General features: G+C 43.2%; 1 protein-coding gene across 6 annotated transcripts in view; it reads right to left on the bottom strand.

The window, feature by feature from the left end:
- The window catches only part of NTNG1 (netrin G1), a 479,224-nt gene that overhangs the window by 430,446 nt on the left and 27,619 nt on the right, over positions 1–21,159 (bottom strand). The gene's annotated exons all lie outside the window — the stretch shown is intronic.

Here is a 21,159-nt window from a genome sequence, read left to right as displayed (position 1 = left end):
TCGGTTATATCTGCTCCCATCTGGCTTTGACTTCTGGCTTGTATTTGGCCACGTGTATTTCTGTGACCACTGGTACCTCTTGTTATGATGGTTTCTGACTCGGCTCGTCTGACCACTCTTTTGCAACTTGGAGGTGCTTGTGCTGCTGCCCAGTGGCGTTACACTGTGTGTGCATCCTCTCTTCCCTCACCAACACCCCCTGGTGGAGGTTGCGCTACACTGCACTGCAGCAGCATTACAGTTACATTGACGATTTTGATCTGTTGGATTTTGATGGAACATGTCTCCACAATTTTCCGTGACCTTCTCCATAGACTATCACAAGTATGAGTGCTAAAGGCCCCATAGACAGCCCCAATGTTATCAGGGATAGGATTCGTAGGCAAAATTGGACGTCTAAATGAGCCCTAACTGCGCTGATAAATATGACTCTTTATGTTTCAAGATTTTCGTTTTTCTTTAATTGGTGATCTTCTTGTAACAATCAACTACTGAAATTTTCAACTGGTAATTAACATATAAAGGTAATAAAGGAGGCAGATCTTTTATAAATGACCTCCATTGTATGATATATGTATTACTAGATTTGGGGTTTTCAGGAGAAGTGTATAATACATTTCCAGAATAATGTGGCAATGTGTTCGCAGAGGGAAGGCTCTACATCCCGCTGCTGATACGCGGCATTGTATGTACCTATTTATTAATTCAGATAACTTCACTCGGCAACAACTGCATTAAACTTTATCTGAGACAGGTAGTGAATGCGCTGAATATTGATGTCCTTCTCTCTCCACAATAGAGAAGAGCGGTGTTTAATTCTATCACCACACAAAACCCAACGAGTCAACATCCCGGTGTTATCTATCAATGCCACAAGGGGTACTTAACTAGAAAGAAAGTAGCACTTCACAAAGTATGAAACACTTTAACCGCCCATTACCTTAATCATTAGGCTTTACTTCAATAGTGATCTGAATAATGTAGCTGTACGCGAAGTATTAGATTGTGGTCACCACCACATGAAGTTAAATGTAGCTACTTTACATTTTCATTCACATCCAAGGTGAGTGATGTTTTGCTTTAATACACCTATAATTTTCCCAGTTTGACATTTCTCGAGTTATTAAATGTGTTACTCACCCACACGTTAATATTTTACACTGGGAAAAATATACTCCAGCATGGATCTGGAGAACATTGGAGAGCCCGGTGAATACAATACTTCCTATTTTTATGTAAGGTTTTTCTCTATTTGCCTATTGGAAGATACAACAGGATTTTATTAATTTCCAAAAAGAATGTGTTAAATCTTAAATATCCAGAAGTCATTATTTAAAAGCTCTCTCTTCAAAGGGAACACGTCAGCAGCTTTTTACTCCCCAAACTAATCTATGTAAATGTAACGTCATCCATGTAAAGTCGCTGTATTTTTTATTACTTCCATACCTTGATTTAGAAACCCTTGTTTGGAAAAATCTATCAATGAATCTATCAATGACTTATTTTTGCAATCAAACCTCAAGGGGCAGTGGGGTTGGCATTTCACTTACAGCCCACCGACCTCGATCCTTATTTCCCTGCCCACAGCCTGCCTACAGTCAGTTACTGACCGGTCACTCTTATCTCTCCTGCCCAAGATTTGGCAATCTTATAACAATGTACAAATATATGAAGAGATCTCTATAATGATCTTTTTCAAGTAGGGTTACAACATTGACAAAGGGGCATCTTCCACATCTAGAGGAAAAAACGTTTATTAAACATCATCACAGATGCTGATTCTTTAGGGGGCTTTCACAGTATGTTTAGTGGGTCCCATCAGGGCTTGGGTCCAAACTCACTAGCAAAAAGGGGATTTGGATGTATGTGCCGACAGGGCCATAGACTGTTAAGGTGCCGGCAGAATGAACCTACGCTCTTCCGTGCATCATTTTCGAGCGTGTATGCGTACTGGGGACGAACACTCAGATGTAGTAGGCTGAATCTGAGTTTCCACATACAGTAGGCGTATAGTCCCAAAAATAATGCTCGCCAAAGAGCACGTTCTCTCTGCTGGCACTATTACAGTCTATGGCCCTGTTGATGCATACGTCTGAATCCCATTTTGAGAGGGGTTCGGGCGTAAGCCCCGATGGGACCACTAAGCATGTCCCAGATGGCAATGTGAAAGCACTCTTACTGTATATGTATTAAAACTGTGAACATTTCTGAAAAGCAAAAAGTATACCAGCTCACAAGGTGTCGATAGACTTAATCCAATGCACAAGCCAAGCACCTGTATAGTATTCCAATGAGAATTCAAAAATTGAAAAATGCATCTTTAGTACAGCCACATGGATAACGCATGAAATCTTCTTTATTGAACACATGTTGTAGGAGAGTAACATCATAAAATGAGGTACAGAGCTTATGCATTTCGAGCAGTTAACTTGCTCTTGATCTTGGCATGACCTTGATTAAGAGCGGGTTAGCCGCTCAAAACGCGTAGGCTCTGTGTCTCATTTTATGATGTTTCTCTTTTACAATATGTTTTTACTCAACATTCAAAACTGAAGATATTATGCTTTATCTATTGAAGTTTCTGACACGACATGTTGTAGTAGTCAATTTAAGTTTCAATAAAAGTTCAAGGAGAGCCTGGGCGCATTTCATAAAATAATATTACAGGTTATTCGTACTAGATTCTGTGAAGGGATATTAATCCAAGAAACAAGTCTGATTGCCGAGTGTGGAGTCAGAAATAAGTTTTTCCACTAATATGGGGCAATTATCACTTGCCTTATGGGGTTCTTGAGTTCTTCTAGAACTACATGTTAGGATATAGTTTCAACTCAATTGACTTTTGACTTCATTCAAAATTAAAACTATGAAACTATATGAGGATTTATCATTCCTGGCAAGGTTGATAGAAGACACTCTGAATTAAATCAGAATTGTGACGTGTGCACTGTTTGTGGTCAACTGTCAGCTCCATAATGGCTGCCCTGAACAGGCTTGGCACCAGCTACTCCATTTCCCAGATCCCAGAGGCTGCCCAAGCCTTCACCCGTTAACCCCTATACAAGGATACACAGGGGTCACTGGGTTAGGACCATGGAGTCAGATATCGTTAGGTGGTGCATGCTGGCAAGAAGAACAGTCAGGTGGCCGGGTCAGATCCAGGAGGTACAAAATCATCAGGCAGAAGAAACGTCAGAAAACTAGCCGAGTCAGGGAACAGGATAAATCAGGAAGACAGGAAAAAACACCAGGTTCAGAGAACACAGGTAGAGCCAGGGAGCACAAACATTGCCTGACAGTGGGAGCTTGCTCTCAGGGGTTTATATAGAGAACATCCCAACCCATTGTTGACAGCGGCAAGAAACCCAAACTAATAGGAATAACCCCACAGCGTCTGGACTCCCAGGAATACAATAGGATTGATGCTGTCACGCATCACCCACAATAAAGGTACGGCGCCGCCTGGCGACAGAAGCAGAAACCGGCACAGATGTTACAACTATCTAAAGAGGAAGCTTCCACAAGTTGAACCTCCCTTCTGACTTCATTCTTTATATATAAATGTATGGGCATGGTGGGCAGGAGGCTGTTAGTTTGTCACTGGTTATCTGACTGATGTCCGACTCCTAAGTCCAAACATTTCATTCAGCTTGCATAACCTTTTTCCATTAAGTTATACTTATATATGCTGAAACAAAATTCTGCAGCCAATTGATGAGTCTAATGAGCCTTGCGGGGTGGTACGCACCAGCCAGTAACTATATGCTAATGATAGCAGGAGGTATTAGTTCTCTGAAGAGCTAAAAATGTTTACAGTAATCCCTTTTTGTAATGATAGGAAAAATGCACTTGGATAACATCCTCCCAAATCCATAAATATTATATATAATGCAGCAGGATTTTATTTTGCAACCAATATCAGGATTGCTAATATAATGCAACGTGACAACGTGTCAGAACAGGGAGAGAATGTATCTCCTGCTCTCACCGAACAGTGTCATTACTGGTAATTGAATATCCAGCTGTCTCGGCTGTCAGGCTCAGATTAGTTTATATCTGAGACAGATATATTGCAGATTAGTTACATTACGACCATTCTCCAGGGGTCACACAAACGCATTAGGGGCCTCTCAGTTTGCAAAAATACTAAACAAACAACATGGCATCTCTGCTAAAATATTACATTGTTTTCAGGAAATCTGCAGGCTGCAATATTTCCATATGCGATCTACAAACTATTTCCACATTTGTGTTTGACCGTATATCTACATAATAAATGTGCCTCATATTAACAGTAAGAATATGTGACGTGGTAGAGATCATGGAGATCATCATTTCCATTCAGGAGGGCGAAATACTGAGTATAAAAATTGTATTTAAAGGGAACTCGTCAGCGTGGACATCCTGTACAATCAATGGGAAGCATCTTACAGAGGAGAGAGAACTGAACAGATTAATTTAAAAATCTAGGTTTTCAGGAACGACCTCTCCCTGTTCTTTTATATAGACCACCTTTTGATACATGCTGTCACATCCATGTCTGAACATATGGCTCCATTTCATGCCATGGTTGCTGGGTGTCACCGCACTAACATCCGCGAGATCGGCAGCTTGTGACAGTTTAGCTTTCAGATTATTGAGGCTAGTTGTCCCTTTCCTGTCCACCTGTGTTTTGCTGCAGTGAGCTGGTATGTAATTTTGTCTCTTTGCTGGGAGCCATGGATGGGGCTCCATTCTATAAAATACTCCATCAGACATCTAAACCTGGTCACTTTTATCCATTGCTCTTGTGCGCTATTTTGTATATCCCATTTTCTGACTGCAGTTTGTATTTTGACCACCAGCTTGCTTTCTGATTTTGTCCCTGATGTGACCTCTTCGTATTGACCCTCTCTGATGACTCCTCTTACCTTCAGCTTGCTCAACCAGTCAGCAGCTGACTCCACGGCCCTGCCATAGAGTTCCTCTGCAAGTCCAGGTTCCTGTACGGGGGTTAAAGGGTGAAGGGCAGTGCAACCCTTGGGATCTGGTAAGTGGAGTAGCTTATGATAAGCCTGTCTGTAGAAGTCCTATTAACCGCTGCCAGGCTTCCACGAACAGTGCATCCATAACACATGCCATATTACCAAAGGACTTATCTAGCATAACTCTCAACTCATAGGACAAAAGGCAACCATTAAAAATAATGTAGACCACCAACTTCAATAACTGCCCTGAAATGCCCTATTTCACCCAATTACCAGCATGCTTTTCTTCCCTTCCGCACAGAGGCATTGCTTTAAGGGAAAAATGATAGCCCAATGCATGAGAACAAAATTGAGTCTGCAGTAGGCTGTTTTCCATGTCAGAGCTGGAGTGGTGCCACTAATATGAATTCCCTAACCCTAGAGTTATACTTACCATCTGCAGTCTTCAGCTCTTCCCAGCGTCGATTCGGCCCTATGCCACCCACTTGTGACCACAACTTCAGATTGACTGAAAGTCAGAGATAACTGTCACAAGCTCTCAATGTAAGTCTATGAGAGCCTCGTTCTGTCCTCGCTCTCGCTCTCACAGACTTACATTGAGTTGTGACTTCCAGCAAATAGTGGAACGATCCGGCAGGTCATAAACTGCTGGTGAACAACCAGAGAGGCGCCAGGAACTGATGAAGAAGGTGGCTGGTGTTGTGAATTCTGTGGCTGAATTCACTCCTGTGGTCACAAGTGGTATTGCAGCCTCTGGGCTTCCTCCCTCAGGTGTTTTGGTGAGCTCGTTGGCTGCCTTGCTATTTAACTCCACCTGAGTCTGTCTTCCTTGCTCCTTGTCAATGTTCCAGTGTTGGATCTGAGCTACTGCATCTTTCCTGTGGCCTGCTGCTCTGCTAGATAAGTGTTACTTTGTTTTTGTTTCCGTTTTTTCTGTCCAGCTGTGCTATTCTCTTTTGCTGGAAGCTCTGAGACGCAAAGGGTGCACCGCCGTGCCGTTAGTTCGGCACGGTGGGTCTTTTTGCCCCCCTTTGCGTGGTTCTGCTTTAGGGTTTTTTGTAGACTGCATAGTTCTCTTTGCTATCCTCGCTCTGTCTAGAATATCAGGCCTCACTTTGCTGAATCTATTTCATTCCTACGTTTTGTCTTTTCATCTTGCTAACAGTCATTATATGTGGGGGGCTGCCTATTCCTTTGGGGTATTTCTCTGAGGCAAGTCAGGCTTGTATTTCTATCTTCAGGCTAGTCAGCTCCTCAGGCAGTGCCGAGTTGCATAGGTAGTGTTAGGCGCAATCCACTGCTGCTTTTAGTTGTGTGAGGATAGGTTCAGGTATTGCAGTCTGCAGAGATTCCACGTCTCAGAGCTTGTTCTATTGTTTTTGGGTTATTGCCATATCACTGTATGTGCGCTGATTACTGCACACTGTGTTGCCTGATAGCACAGCATAACAGTACAAGGAGCCAAAACCAATGATTCTCAATAGAGGGAAAAAAGAAGTCCTGACATCATTTTTTTTTTCCTCAGCTCTGTCTTCAGTTTTTTTTTTTTTTTTTTTCCCCTAGACATTAGAGTGCTTCAGGACACAGCTGTGGACATGGATATTCAGGCTCTGTGCTCCTCAATGGATAATCTCGTTATAAATGTACAAAAGATTCAAGATACAATTGATCAGAAATCTATGCTAGAACCAAGAATTCCTATTCCTGATTTGTTTTTTGGTGACAGAACTAAGTTCCTGAGCTTCAAAAATAATTGTAAGCTATTTCTGGCCTTGAAACCTCATTCTTCTGGTAATCCTATTCAACAGGTTTTGATTATTATTTCTTTTTTGCGCGGCGACCCACAGGACTGGGCGTTTTCTCTTGCGCCAGGAGACCCTGCATTGAGTAATGTTGATGCGTTTTTCCAGGCGCTTGGATTGCTTTACGATGAGCCTAATTCAGTGGATCAGGCTGAGAAAAATTTGCTGGCTTTATGCCAGGGTCAGGATGATGTAGAAGTATATTGTCAGAAATTTAGGAAGTGGTCAGTACTCACTCTGTGGAATGAATCTGCACTGGCGGCTTGGTTCAGAAAGGGTCTCTCTGAAGCTCTTAAGGATGTCATGGTGGGATTTCCTATGCCTGCTGGTTTGAATGAGTCTATGTCCTTGGCCATTCAGATCGGTCGTCGCTTGCGCGAGCGTAAATCTGTGCACCATCTGGCGGTATTGTCTGAGAGTAAACCTGAGCCTATGCAGTGCGACAGGACTATGACTAAAGTTGAACGGCAAGAACACAGACGTCTGAACAGGCTGTGTTTCTACTGTGGTGATTCCACTCATGCTATTTCTAATTGTCCTAAGCGCACTAGGCGGTTCGATAGCTCTGCCGTCATTGGTACTGTACAGTCCAAATTCCTTCTGTCCATTACCTTGATATGCTCTTTGTCATCGTATTCTGTCATGGCGTTTGTGGATTCAGGCGCTGCCCTGAATCTGATGGATTTGGATTATGCTAAACGTTGTGGATTTTTCTTGGAGCCTTTGCGGTGTCCTATTCCGTTGAGAGGAATTGATGCTACACCTTTGGCCAAGAATAAGCCTCAGTACTGGGCCCAGCTGACCATGTGCATGGCTCCTGCACATCAGGAAGTTATTCGCTTTCTGGTACTGCATAATCTGCATGATGTGGTCGTGTTGGGGTTGCCATGGCTACAAACCCATAATCCAGTATTAGATTGGAACTCTATGTCGGTAATCAGCTGGGGTTGTCAGGGAGTACATGGTGATGTTCCATTTTTGTCTATTTCGTCATCCATTCCTTCTGACATCCCAGAGTTCTTGTCTGACTTTCAGGATGTATTTGAAGAGCCCAAGTCTGATGCCCTACCTCAGCATAGGAATTGTGATTGTGCTATCAATTTGATTCCTGGTAGTAAATTCCCTAAGGGTCGTTTATTTAATTTGTCCGTGCCTGAACACACCGCTATGCGCAGTTATGTGAAAGAATCCCTGGAGAAGGGACATATTCGCCCATCGTCATCACCATTGGGAGCAGGGTTCTTTTTTGTAGCCAAAAAGGATGGTTCGCTAAGACCGTGTATTGATTACCGCCTTCTTAATAAGATCACTGTTAAGTTTCAGTATCCCATGCCATTGATATCTGACTTGTTTGCTCGGATTAAGGGGGCTAGTTGGTTTACTAAGATTGATCTTCGTGGTGCGTATAATCTGGTGAGAATCAGGCAGGGAGATGAATGGAAAACGGCATTTAATACGCCCGAGGGTCATTTTGAGTATCTGGTGATGCCGTTCGGACTTGCCAATGCTCCATCTGTTTTTCAGTCTTTTATGCATGACATTTTCCGTGAGTATCTGGATAAATTCCTGATTGTCTACTTGGATGACATTTTGATCTTCTCTGATGATTGGGAGTCTCATGTGAAGCAAGTCAGAATGGTTTTCCAGGTACTGCGTGCTAATTCCTTGTTCGTGAAGGGATCAAAGTGTCTCTTCGGTGTGCAGAAAGTTTCATTTTTGGGGTTCATCTTTTCCCCTTCTACTATCGAGATGGATCCGGTTAAGGTCCAGGCCATCCAGGATTGGACTCAGCCGACATCTCTGAAAAGTCTGCAGAAATTCCTGGGCTTTGCTAATTTTTATCGTCGCTTCATCTGTAATTTTTCTAGCATTGCCAGACCATTGACCGATTTGACCAAGAAGGGTGCTGATTTGGTTAATTGGTCTTCTGCTGCCGTGGAAGCTTTTCAGGAGTTGAAGCGTCGTTTTTGCTGTGCCCCTGTGTTGTGTCAACCAGATGTTTCTCTTCCGTTCCAAGTCGAGGTTGATGCTTCTGAGATTGGAGCAGGGGCGGTTTTGTCACAGAGAGGTTCTGGTTGCTCAGTGTTGAAACCATGTGCTTTCTTTTCCAGGAAATTTTCTGCTGCTGAGCGTAATTATGATGTGGGCAACCGAGAGTTGCTGGCCATGAAGTGGGCATTCGAGGAGTGGCGTCATTGGCTTGAGGGAGCTAAGCATCGCATGGTGGTATTGACTGATCATAAGAATCTTACTTATCTCGAGTCTGCCAAGCGCTTGAATCCTAGACAGGCCCGTTGGTCGTTATTTTTTGCTCGTTTTGATTTTGTGATTTCGTACCTTCCGGGCTCTAAAAATGTGAAGGCGGATGCTCTGTCTAGGAGTTTTGTGCCCGACTCTCCGGGGTTATCTGAGCCGGCGAGTATCCTCAAGGAAGGAGTCATTGTGTCTGCCATCTCTCCTGATTTGCGGAGAGTGTTGCAGAAATTTCAGGCTAATAAACCTGATCGTTGTCCGGCCGAGAAACTGTTCGTCCCTGATAGGTGGACTAGTAAAGTTATCTCTGAACTTCATTGTTCGGTGCTGGCTGGTCATCCAGGAATCTTTGGTACCAGAGAGTTAGTGGCTAGATCCTTCTGGTGGCCATCTCTGTCACGGGATGTGCGTGCTTTTGTGCAGTCCTGTGGGATTTGTGCTAGGGCTAAGCCCTGCTGTTCACGTGCCAGTGGGTTGCTTTTGCCCTTGCCGGTCCCGAAGAGGCCTTGGACACATATTTCGATGGATTTCATTTCTGACCTTCCCGTTTCTCAAAAGATGTCGGTCATTTGGGTGGTCTGTGATCGCTTTTCTAAAATGGTCCATCCGGTGCCCTTGGTTAAATTGCCTTCCTCCTCTGATTTGGTGCCTTTGTTCTTCCAGCATGTGGTTCGTTTGCATGGCATTCCTGAGAATATTGTTTCTGACAGAGGTTCCCAGTTTGTCTCGAGGTTCTGGCGAGCCTTTTGTGGTAGGATGGGCATTGACCTATCTTTTTCCTCGGCCTTCCATCCTCAGACTAATGGCCAGACCGAACGAACCAATCAGACCTTGGAAACATATCTGAGATGTTTTGTTTCTGCTGACCAGGATGATTGGGTGTCATTTTTGCCGTTGGCTGAGTTCGCCCTTAATAATCGGGCCAGCTCGGCTACCTTGGTCTCTCCATTTTTCTGCAATTCTGGGTTCCATCCTCGTTTCTCTTCAGGACAGGTTGAGTCTTCGGACTGTCCTGGTGTGGATTCTGTGGTGGACAGGTTGCAGCAGATCTGGACTCAGGTAGTGGACAATTTGACCTTGTCCCAGGAGAAGGCTCAGCTTTTCGCTAATCGTAGACGCCGTGTGGGTCCCCGACTTCGTGTTGGGGATCTGGTTTGGTTATCTTCTCGTCATATTCCTATGAAGGTTTCCTCTCCTAAATTTAAACCTCGTTTTATTGGTCCGTATAGGATTTCTGAGATTCTCAATCCGGTGTCTTTTCGTCTGACCCTCCCAGACTCCTTTTCCATACATAATGTATTCCATAGGTCGTTGTTGAGAAGATACGTGGCACCTATGGTTCCATCTGTGGAGCCTCCTGCCCCTGTTTTGGTGGAGGGGGAATTGGAGTATATTGTGGAGAAAATTTTGGATTCTCGTGTCTCTAGACGGAAACTCCAGTATCTGGTCAAATGGAAGGGTTATGCTCAGGAGGATAATTCCTGGGTTTTTGCCTCTGATGTCCATGCCCCAGATCTTGTTCGTGCCTTTCATGTGGCTCATCCTGGTCGGCCTGGGGGTTCTGGTGAGGGTTCAGTGACCCCTCCTCAAGGGGGGGGTACTGTTGTGAATTCTGTGGCTGAATTCACTTCTGTGGTCACAAGTGGTATTGCAGCCTCTGGGCTTCCTCCCTCAGGTGTTTTGGTGAGCTCGTTGGCTGCCTTGCTATTTAACTCCACCTGAGTCTGTCTTCCTTGCTCCTTGTCAATGTTCCAGTGTTGGATCTGAGCTACTGCATCTTTCCTGTGGCCTGCTGCTCTGCTAGATAAGTGTTACTTTGTTTTTGTTTCCATTTTTTCTGTCCAGCTGTGCTATTCTCTTTTGCTGGAAGCTCTGAGACGCAAAGGGTGCACCGCCGTGCCGTTAGTTCGGCACGGTGGGTCTTTTTGCCCCCCTTTGCGTGGTTCTGCTTTAGGGTTTTTTGTAGACTGCATAGTTCTCTTTGCTATCCTCGCTCTGTCTAGAATATCGGGCCTCACTTTGCTGAATCTATTTCATTCCTACGTTTTGTCTTTTCATCTTGCTAACAGTCATTATATGTGGGGGGCTGCCTATTCCTTTGGGGTATTTCTCTGAGGCAAGTCAGGCTTGTATTTCTATCTTCAGGCTAGTCAGCTCCTCAGGCAGTGCCGAGTTGCATAGGTAGTGTTAGGCGCAATCCACTGCTGCTTTTAGTTGTGTGAGGATAGGTTCAGGTATTGCAGTCTGCAGAGATTCCACGTCTCAGAGCTTGTTCTATTGTTTTTGGGTTATTGCCATATCACTGTATGTGCACTGATTACTGCACACTGTGTTGCCTGATAGCACAGCATAACAGGCTGGTAAGTGTAAGGCTAGGAGCAGGGAACTTAGATCACTAGAACCACTCCAGTGTTGCAATAAAAATAAATGCTGGAGTGGTGCTCTAATGTGAACAAAGCCTAACAGAATCTTTTCCTGCAGAAAATGAAAACCCTAAGCTGTACAGAGTATGTTTCTTATACAGTAGAACTAATATTCCAAAAGCTAAGAATATTTCAAAATTAATATTCAGATTGACTATAATTTATTCATAACAAAATGTAATTCATAATGCGCATTTAGCTTTTCTATGATGGACGATCGCTATATGCAATATACCTACGGAGGCTCCAATTGTTCTTAATTAAACTCACACCTGCTCTTAAAACATCAGCTATTGGAGAAAATGCTATCACAAAGGCTATGTGTTGTGTGGCACAGATTGGCAATAAAAAAAAAAAGAAATCCTGAGCAGAAGATCCCCAGCTTTCGAGAATGCACATAAACATATGTAATGGATGCCTGCGGGCACCTGAGTACTAACAGCTACTGAACACAAGACAAAGCACCCAGAAAGTGGCACTTTAGCTTCCAGTTATCTCAGTGCGGACGCCTCGTTACTTCTCTGCACACAATGTACAGATGTTAGAGTGATGAATAGTGCAGACTTAGCAGCTGTAGTACAGGAGCGCTCACTAACCAAGCGTATCCACGCTATGTCAGGAGAGAAAATTGGCACCTGCATCTTAGCTGCACAACAGTATGGATGTGTAAATGAAGGTTGACTTGGTTTCTGATGAGGCAGGATGGTTAACTCTATGTTCTCACTGAGTTGTTTTACATGAATTTTGAAGAGGATCTGCTTCAAATTCCACACCTTGTTGCCACAACTTGTTATGAACGCGATGGGCAGATTTCAATTGCGTTGTCTACATTGGTACCGGTTTTCATACATGTTACCCAGTATTCCGAGACTCCATTGGCAGCCCAGTAAAAACATAATTTCCTTTCCTGCAAACAAGTATAGGTGGCTAAATCTTATATGGAAGTCATGGGAAAAGAAGGAGACACAAAAGCGCAAATAGGGTCTTATCAAACGTTACACAAAGTTGCCCACCAAGAGAACTACTCACCTGGTGAGATTGAAGGAAGGACATATCGTAATGGCGGCTGCTGCAGATCCACAGGTCAGTGCAGGACCTGATTGAAACACACACTAAGGTAGGAATAAAGGATCATCCCCGCGTTGCCGCAAGAAGAATTCCAAAAATTGTAAAGGTTTCAACGTGGTTTATTCTACGAGTTTCAGGGTTCAGGTGACCCCCTTTATCAGGACATACCACAAATATTGTACAATATTTGAAGGGGTGGTGGCATTCTTTTACTAGTAGGTTTGAGCTCCGAGAAGGGAACCTCTCCCATACCCCTACTCCCTTCAATTGCCAGATCAGTAAGTGTTTCTAAGTCAGTCAGTTCATTATACATAATACCCAAATCTCAACACTTCTGTAGATCGTTTTTTTAGAAAAAAAACATCTCCATTTAAGTTTTCTGGTAAATAAATTCAGATCTTTAATCCAATTAAAGGAGTCAAATCTTGTGGTGGGAACAAACATAAGACCCTTCATAAGCACTTTTCTTTCTGTCCAAGTAAGTTTACAGGAGGAGAGATTAATTAGGTGATTCCAAACCGGGGAGTCCCCTACTTCTGTTGACTGATGGGGACACGGTTCCTTAAGTGATAGGGGAGACCTCCCCGGTCCTCTAAAAAAGAGGCAAATGAGGAGGAGGTAGAGGGAAACACCCTCTCTGACCCACGTGTCTGCCATCTTCTACCTCGTTTCCCACGTCCCCTATTTCTGGGGAATTGTCTGGGCACTAAACCTCTAGGTGCTGAATCCAAATCAGAGGACTCGATATCAGAGGATGATACGTCCACACTTAGTGTTGGAACGGTCTGGAGATCAGGGTATGCTTGTTTGTTTTTAAATTCAGAGCAGTCTTTCAAGAAACGTCTATGTTTCCTATCCTTGATTTCAAATTGATCTCATTCCACCGCTATTTTAAGAGATTCCTCCCTGTTAGTGAATTCAAGGTCTGTTTTAAATTTTAAGACTTTCTCAACCGTATCTTATAAAGTGTTGGAGGTATTTTCTAGTGTTTTTCTTTCCTCCTCCACCAAAACTTGCATGAATCTCAAAGAAGATGCAATTGATTCTTCTTCCCACCTTGACAAACGAGTTGGGGAAGCACACCTGGGGGCTGGTACTAAATGTATCCTTAGACCATATGGTATTATTTTATGCTTAATGTAATTTTCAAGTGATTGTACTTCCCACCATGATTTTATGTTATTCTTATAGACATTCAAAAGGTCTGAGAACTGAGATTTTAGAGTGGGGGTAGTCAATGAGTCGTTTGTGCCTCCAACTTCAGAAAAGGCCTCCCTCGCATCATCAAGCCACTTCTTAGTATCCAATGGTCCTGAGAGGAAACCTGCAATACTACACTTAGAATAATCCACCAAAAACAAATGTGTCAAGATCCTCAATTACCAGCAAAAACCAAACAAGAGAAAACCAGGATCTCTTAAAATATAACTTTTAATATAGAAAGTTTAAAAGCGTTTATCCAAAATTGAAGACAAGTAGCAAAAATATACCATAGGGAAATAAAGACAATTAATGTGTCCTATTGGGCCCTACAAATCAACTATAATAGCCCCTACATGACAGTGGAGGTTGGCACCCTAAGTTTCAGCGGTAGGCGCCCCCACTCCGCTGCGGCTTGCCCTCCTGTCCCTACAAAGCCCTATGATCAGCTAAGAAATGTGTCCCAATACACCCATAGCCCAAGTGAAAAAAACACAAAAAAATGTACAAAAAAACTAAAAAAAAAAAATGAAATAATAAAGTGGGTAGGTCCCACAGATAATTAATGCTCTATTCAGCTCCAAAAAATGGGAGAGAAAAGGGGAATAATATCCCCCCCCTTTTTTTTTTTTTTTACAAAATATTCATGTCAATCTATAGGCGAATATGGTGTGAGATTGTATACTTGTCTGATTTGTTCTGTAATGTTATTAGGGGGAAGCAAGAACAGTGGATCTGCATTCCATATCACACATTTTTCATTCTGAATCACCAATGGTTATCATAATAACTGTTTGTACAGAGTATTGCAAACAATCAATGCCTGTTTAGATGAACATACGGAGCGGAGTTTGCTATCCACCATGGGCCACCGATCGACCCCCACAAAAATCAGAAACCACTTTCATACATAATAGTTATAGTAACCTCCTACAGACACCACCTCCAAGATATCATATATTCCCCTTCAACTGGGTTTCTTTTAACACTTCATTATAATCTTCATATTTGAGGCTGATAATGCTCATTAATTTATGCCATATCAAAAAAATGCTCAGATAGCCATATACTCATCCGTGCTATGATGTAAGGAGTCACTGTCACACTGGGTCATCGGTGAGCCACATGTAAACGACATCCCAAATAGTATCCAACGTGTTTCCCCCCCCCATGGGAATAGCGGGGGTTCATCAGGGATGTTGGCCATCGCAATGGAATAGGGCTGGAAAAACAATGCTCATCCCCTTCTTATATACCTTACTAAAAATGCCGCGCCTTTCAGGATCCACTTCCGTGGGTACGTCCCTGTTACCTGATAACCGGAAGCTGCGCAGAAGAACATGCGCAATTATACACTTAACAAAAAGGTGTGAAACAACTGAAATTATGTCTTATATACTAGGTTCTTCAAAGTAGCCACCTTTTGCTTTGATGACAGCTTTGCACACTCTTGGCATTCTCTTGATGAGCTTCAAGAGGTAGTCACCGGGAATGGTCTTCCAACAATCTTGAAGGATTTCCCAGAGATGCTTAGCACTTGTTGGCCCTTTTGCCTTCACTCTGCGGTCCAGCTCATCCCAAACCATCTTGATTGGGTTCAGGTCTGGTGACTGTGGAGGCCAGGTCATCTGGCGTAGAACCCCATCACTCTCCTTCTTGGTCAAATAGCCCTTACACAGCCTGGAGGTGTGTTTGGGGTCATTGTCCTGTTGAAAAATAAATTATGGTCCAACTAAACGCAAACCGGATGGAATAGCATGCTGCTGCAAGATGCTGTGGTAGCCATGCTGGTTCAGTATGCCTTCAATTTTGAATAAATCCCCAACAGTGTCACCAGCAAAGCACCCCCACACCATCACACCTCCTCCTCCATGCTTCACGGTGGGAACCAGGCATGTAGAGTCCATCCGTTCACCTTTTCTACGTCGCACAAAGACACAGTGGTTGGAACCAAAGATCTCAAATTTGGACTCATCAGACCAAAGCACAGATTTCCACTGGTCTAATGTCCATTCCTTGTGTTCTTTAGCCCTTAAGTCTCTTCTGCTTGTTGCCTGTCCTTAGCAGTGGTTTCCTAGCAGCTATTTTACCATGAAGGCCTGCTACACAAAGTCTCCTCTTAACAGTTGTTGTAAAGATGTGTCTGCTGCTAGAACTCTGTGTGGCATTAACCTGGTCTCTAATCTGAGCTGCTGTTAACCTGCGATTTCTGAGGCTGGTGACTTGAATAAACTTATCATCAGAAGCAGAGGTGACTCTTGGTCTTCCTTTCCTGGGGTGGTCCTCATGTGAGCCCGTTTCTTTGAAGCGCTTGATGGTTTTTGCCACTGCACTTGGGGACACTTTCAAAGTTTTCCCAATTTTTCGTACTGACTGACCTTCATTTCTTAAAGTAATGATGGCCACTCGTTTTCTTTGCTTAGCTGCTATTTTCTTGCCATAATACATATTCTAACAGTCTATTCAGTAGGACTATCAGCTGTGTATCCACCAGACTTCTGCACAACACAACTGATGGTCCCAACCCCATTTATAAGGCAAGAAATCCCACTTATTAAATTTGACAGGGCACACCTGTGAAGTGAAAACCATTCCTGGTGACTACCTCTTGAAGCTCATCAAGAGAATGCCAAGAGTGTGCAGAGCAGTCATCAAAGTAAAAGGTGGCTACTTTGAAAAACCTAGAATATAAGACATAATTTCAGTTGTGTCACACTTTTTTGTGAAGTATATAATTCCACATGTGTTAATTCATAGTTTTGATGCCTTCAGTGTGAATGTACAATTTTCATAGTCATGAAAACACAGAAAAATCTTTAAATTAGAAGGTGTGTCCAAACTTTTGATCTGTACTGTTTGTTATTTAAGGGGTATTTTGGCAAAGGAAAATAAAAGAAGGAAATGCAACAATAAATAGTTTCCTACATACCTGTAGTAAATCACAATTGTTGATGAGGATAATCTCTACAAAATTTAATATATACTAATTGCACTGACGGAAACCGCTCTCCTAGAATGTTACTAGAACAGGTGCCTGTGAGCATGTGCACTAGGCTGCTGTGCCCTAGAAATAACTTATACCACCTACTGTTAAGCTATTTTCAGGTAACAGCAGCCACTCAGCACTAAGAAAGATAGGATTCATAGCAGTGTGAGCAGCCTCTTCTTACCTTAGCACCCCTAAGTTTTATATCAGATAGGCTGGTTGGGCAGCAGTATCAGCAGCCTCTTCCTAACTCACCACCCATGGCACTTTCAGTATCAAATCAGACAGACATGGTGGACAGCAGAATGAGCAGCCTCTTACCTCAGCATCTCTGGAATTTCCAATATCAAGGCGAATAAGCCTCCTTACCTTGACAAGCCAGCTGATATGTCACTCTCCATAAGGAGAAACATTACCCCTTAGACCCCAGTCCAGAGCCTCTCACCTAGCCAAATCAGTTCTCATGCTTCGCACTGACGAGGGCCAACAGCCCAAAACACCGTGTCTGCGAATTAAGATACTGATTTGGCTTTTATCCTAAGTCATATTGCACGACTCGTTGCACTCTTGGTATTCCCAGTATTAGATAAGAAAGACAGGGTGGAGAGCAGTGTGAGCAGCCTCTTTTTACCTCCGCACTCCTGATATCTCATTTATTAAATTAGACATGCAATGTGGACAGCAGTTTGAACAGTTTCTTCTTTTCTCACAGCATTCCTGATCTCCACCTTTAGATCAGATAAACAGTTTGGACAACAGTGGGAGTGTCCTCTTCTTATCTCAGCAGTCATGGTATGGCCAGTATGAGATCAGATAGACATGGTGGACAGCAGTGTGAGCAGCCTTTCCTCACCTCAATACTCCTGATATTTCTAGTATTAGACTAGATAAACAGGATAAGCAGCAGTGTGAGCAGCCTCCTTTTATCTATGAACTCTTGCTATCTCCAGTCTTAGATCAGAATGACAGGGTAGACCGATAAATGTGCAGTCTCTCTTTACCTCTGCACTCACAATTCCTCCAGTATTAAATCAGAAACACATGGTGCACAGCAGTGTGACAAGCTTATTTTTACTTCAACACTTCTGGTATGGCCAGGATTATATCAGAAAGACAGAAAGGACAGCAGTGTGAGCAGCCTATTCTTACCTATGCTCCTCTGGTATCTCCAGTATTAGAGCTGACATACAATGTGGACAGCAGTGTGAGCAGCCTACTCTTACCTATGCTCCTCTGGTATCTCCAGTATTAGAGCTGACATACAATGTGGACAGCAGTGTGAGCAGCCTATTCTTACCTATGCTCCTCTGGTATCTCCAGTACTAGATCTGACATACAATGTGGACAGCAGTGTGAACGCTCTGTTCCTTTTCTGTCACGCCTGTTATCTCCACTATTAGATCAGACAAGATGGACAGCAGTGTGAACAGCCTCTTCTTATTTCAACACTCTGGATATCTCCAGTATCAGATCAAAAAGACAGGATGAACAGTAGTGTGAACACCTTGTTCTTTCCTCAACATGTTGCCCTACTGATATCTTTAGTATTAAATTAGATAGACAGGTTGAACAGCAGTGTGAGCAGCCTCTTTTTATCTCAGCAGCACTCCTAACAACTTCAGTCTAGGGTCAGAAACACAGGGTAGACAGAAGTGTGAGCAGTGTCTTTTTACTTCAGCACTCCTTGTATGTCCAAGATTAGATCAGAAAGACAACGGGGCTAGCAGTGTGCACAGCCTTTTCTTACCACTGCTCTCCTAATATTTCCAATAATAGATCACAAAATCCAATGGGATCAAATCTTCATACACATATAGGGAGGGGTGGAGCTTCCTACTGCACATGCTCACTGGCACCAGTCATATTAGTATTGTAGGACAGGTTTATGTTAATTCAACATATTCACATATTTTATTTTGTAGTGATTACCTTCCTAGAAAAAAACAAGTACAGTTCAAACCAAAAGTTTACGTACACTATATATATATATATATATATATATATATATATATAAAGACACATATGCATGTTTTTCTCAATATCTGACAATCTGACATGAAATCAGAATAAATCTTTCCCGTTTTAGGTCAATTAGGATTATCATAATCATTAATATTTGCAAAATTCAAGAATAATGAGAGATAATGTTTTAAGGCAATTTTATTACTTACTGCAAAGCCAAAAGTTTACATAAATTTCATTAGTATTTGGTACCATTGCCCTTAAACTGAATGACTTGGGTCAAACTTTCAGGGTATCTTTCCACAAGCTTCGCACAATATTTGGTTGGAATTTGGGCCCATTCCGCCTGACAAAATTGGTGTAGCTAATCCAAGTTTGTAGGTCGCGTTGCTCGCACCTGCCTTTTCAGCTTTGCCCATAAATTTTCAATAGGACTGAGATCAGGGCTTTGTGATGGCCACTTGAAAACATTTACTTACAATCGACCAGTTACAATCAGGCTTCCGGTCACACCACTCCACTGAAACTGCTCTAACTAAGGTCACCAATGACCTATTAACTGCCAAGAGCGACACTACTCTATTCTCCTCCTGAACCTGTCCTCTGGCTTTGACACAGTGGACCATTCCCTATTACTACAGACCCTCTCATCCCTTGGCATCACAGACTTGGCCCTATCCTGGATCTTGTCATACCTAACTGACTGAACATTCAGCGTCTCCCATTCACACACCACCTCCTCACCTCGCCCCCTATCTGTCGGAGTCCCGCAAGGTTCAGTTCTAGGGCCCCTGCTCTTCTCCATTTACACTTTTGGTCTGGGACAGCTCATAGAATCTCACGGTTTTCAGTAATATCTTTATGCTGATGACACACAGATCTACATCTCTGGACCACATATCACCACCATACTAACCAGAATCCCTCAATGTCTATCCGCTATTTCATCCTTCTTCTCTGCTAGATTTCTGAAACTTAACATGGACAAAACAGAATTCATTGTCTTTCCCCCATCTCACGCGACCCCCCCAACGAACCTATCCATTACAGTAAACAGCTGCCCACTCTCCCCAGTCCCACAAACTCGCTGTCTCGTGGTAATCTTTGACACTGATCTCTCCTTCAAACTGCATATCCAAGCCCTTTCCACTTCCTGCCGCCTTCAACTCAAAAATATTTCATGGATCCGTACATTCCTAAACCAAGAATCGGCAAAAACCCTAGTCCATGCCCTCATCATCTCCCGCCTCGACTACTGTAACCTCCTGCTCTGTGGCCTCCCCTCTAACACTGTCGCACCCCTCCAATCTATTCTAAACTCAGCTGCCTGACTAATCCACCTGTCCCCCGCTATTCCCCGGCCTCTCCCCTCTGTCAATCCCTTCACTGGCTCCCCATTGCCCAGAGACTCCAGTACAAAAGCCTAACCATGACATACAAAGCCATCCACAACCTGTCTCCTCTATACATCTGTGACCATGTCTCCCGGTACTTTCCTGCACGCAACCTCCGATCCCCACAAGATCTCCTTCTCTACTTCCCTCTTATCTCCTCTTCCCACAATCGCATACAAGATTTCTCTCGCGCATCACCATCGAAACCTTCAAAAAGAACCTGAAGACATACCTCTTCCGACAAGCCTACAACCTGCAGTAATCACCGATCGACCAAACCACTGCACAACCAGCTCTATCCTTACCTACTGTATCCTCACCCATCCCTTGTAGATTGTGAGCCCTTGTGGGCAGGGTCCTCTCTCCTCCTGTACCAGTTGTGACTTGTATTGTTCAAGATTATTGTACCTGTTATTATTATGTATACCCCTCCTCACATGTAAAGCTCCATGGAATATATGGCGCTATAATAATAAATAATAATTTACTTTGTTATCCTTAAGCCACTTTGTTACCATTTTGGCAGTATGCTTCAGGTCGTTTTCCATTTTGAAGACCCATTTCCGTACAACTTTTAACTTCCTGGCTGATGTCTTGAAGCTGTTGCTTCAGTATTGCCACATAATCTTCTTTACTCGTGATACTATCTATTTTGTGAAGTGCACCAGTCCCTCCTGCAGCAAAACAGCTCCACATCATGATGCTGCCACTGCCGTGTTTCACAGTTGGGATGGTGTTTTAAGGCTTCCAAGCTTCTCCCTTTTTTCCTCCAAATGTAACGATGGTCATTATATCCAAAAAGTTCAATTGTAGTTTCGTCAGGCCACAGGATATGTCTCCAAAAATTAAGGTCTTTTTTCCTGTGTGCATTTGCAAACATTAATCTGGCTTTTTATGTTTCTTTTGGGGTAATGGCTTCTTCCTGGAAGAGTGGCCTTTCAGCCCATGTTGATACATTACTCATTTCATTGTGGATATTGACACAATCTTACCAGCTTCAGCCATCATCTTCACGAGGTCTTTTGCTTTTGTCCTTGGGTTGATATGCACATGTCGGACCAAAGCGCCTTCATCTCTGGGACACAAAACCCATCTCCTTCCTGA

This window comes from Ranitomeya imitator, chromosome 8, assembly GCF_032444005.1.
Source record: "Ranitomeya imitator isolate aRanImi1 chromosome 8, aRanImi1.pri, whole genome shotgun sequence".
In the NCBI taxonomy this organism is placed as follows: Eukaryota; Metazoa; Chordata; class Amphibia; order Anura; family Dendrobatidae; genus Ranitomeya; species Ranitomeya imitator.
This window is presented reverse-complemented; position numbering and strand designations above follow the sequence as displayed.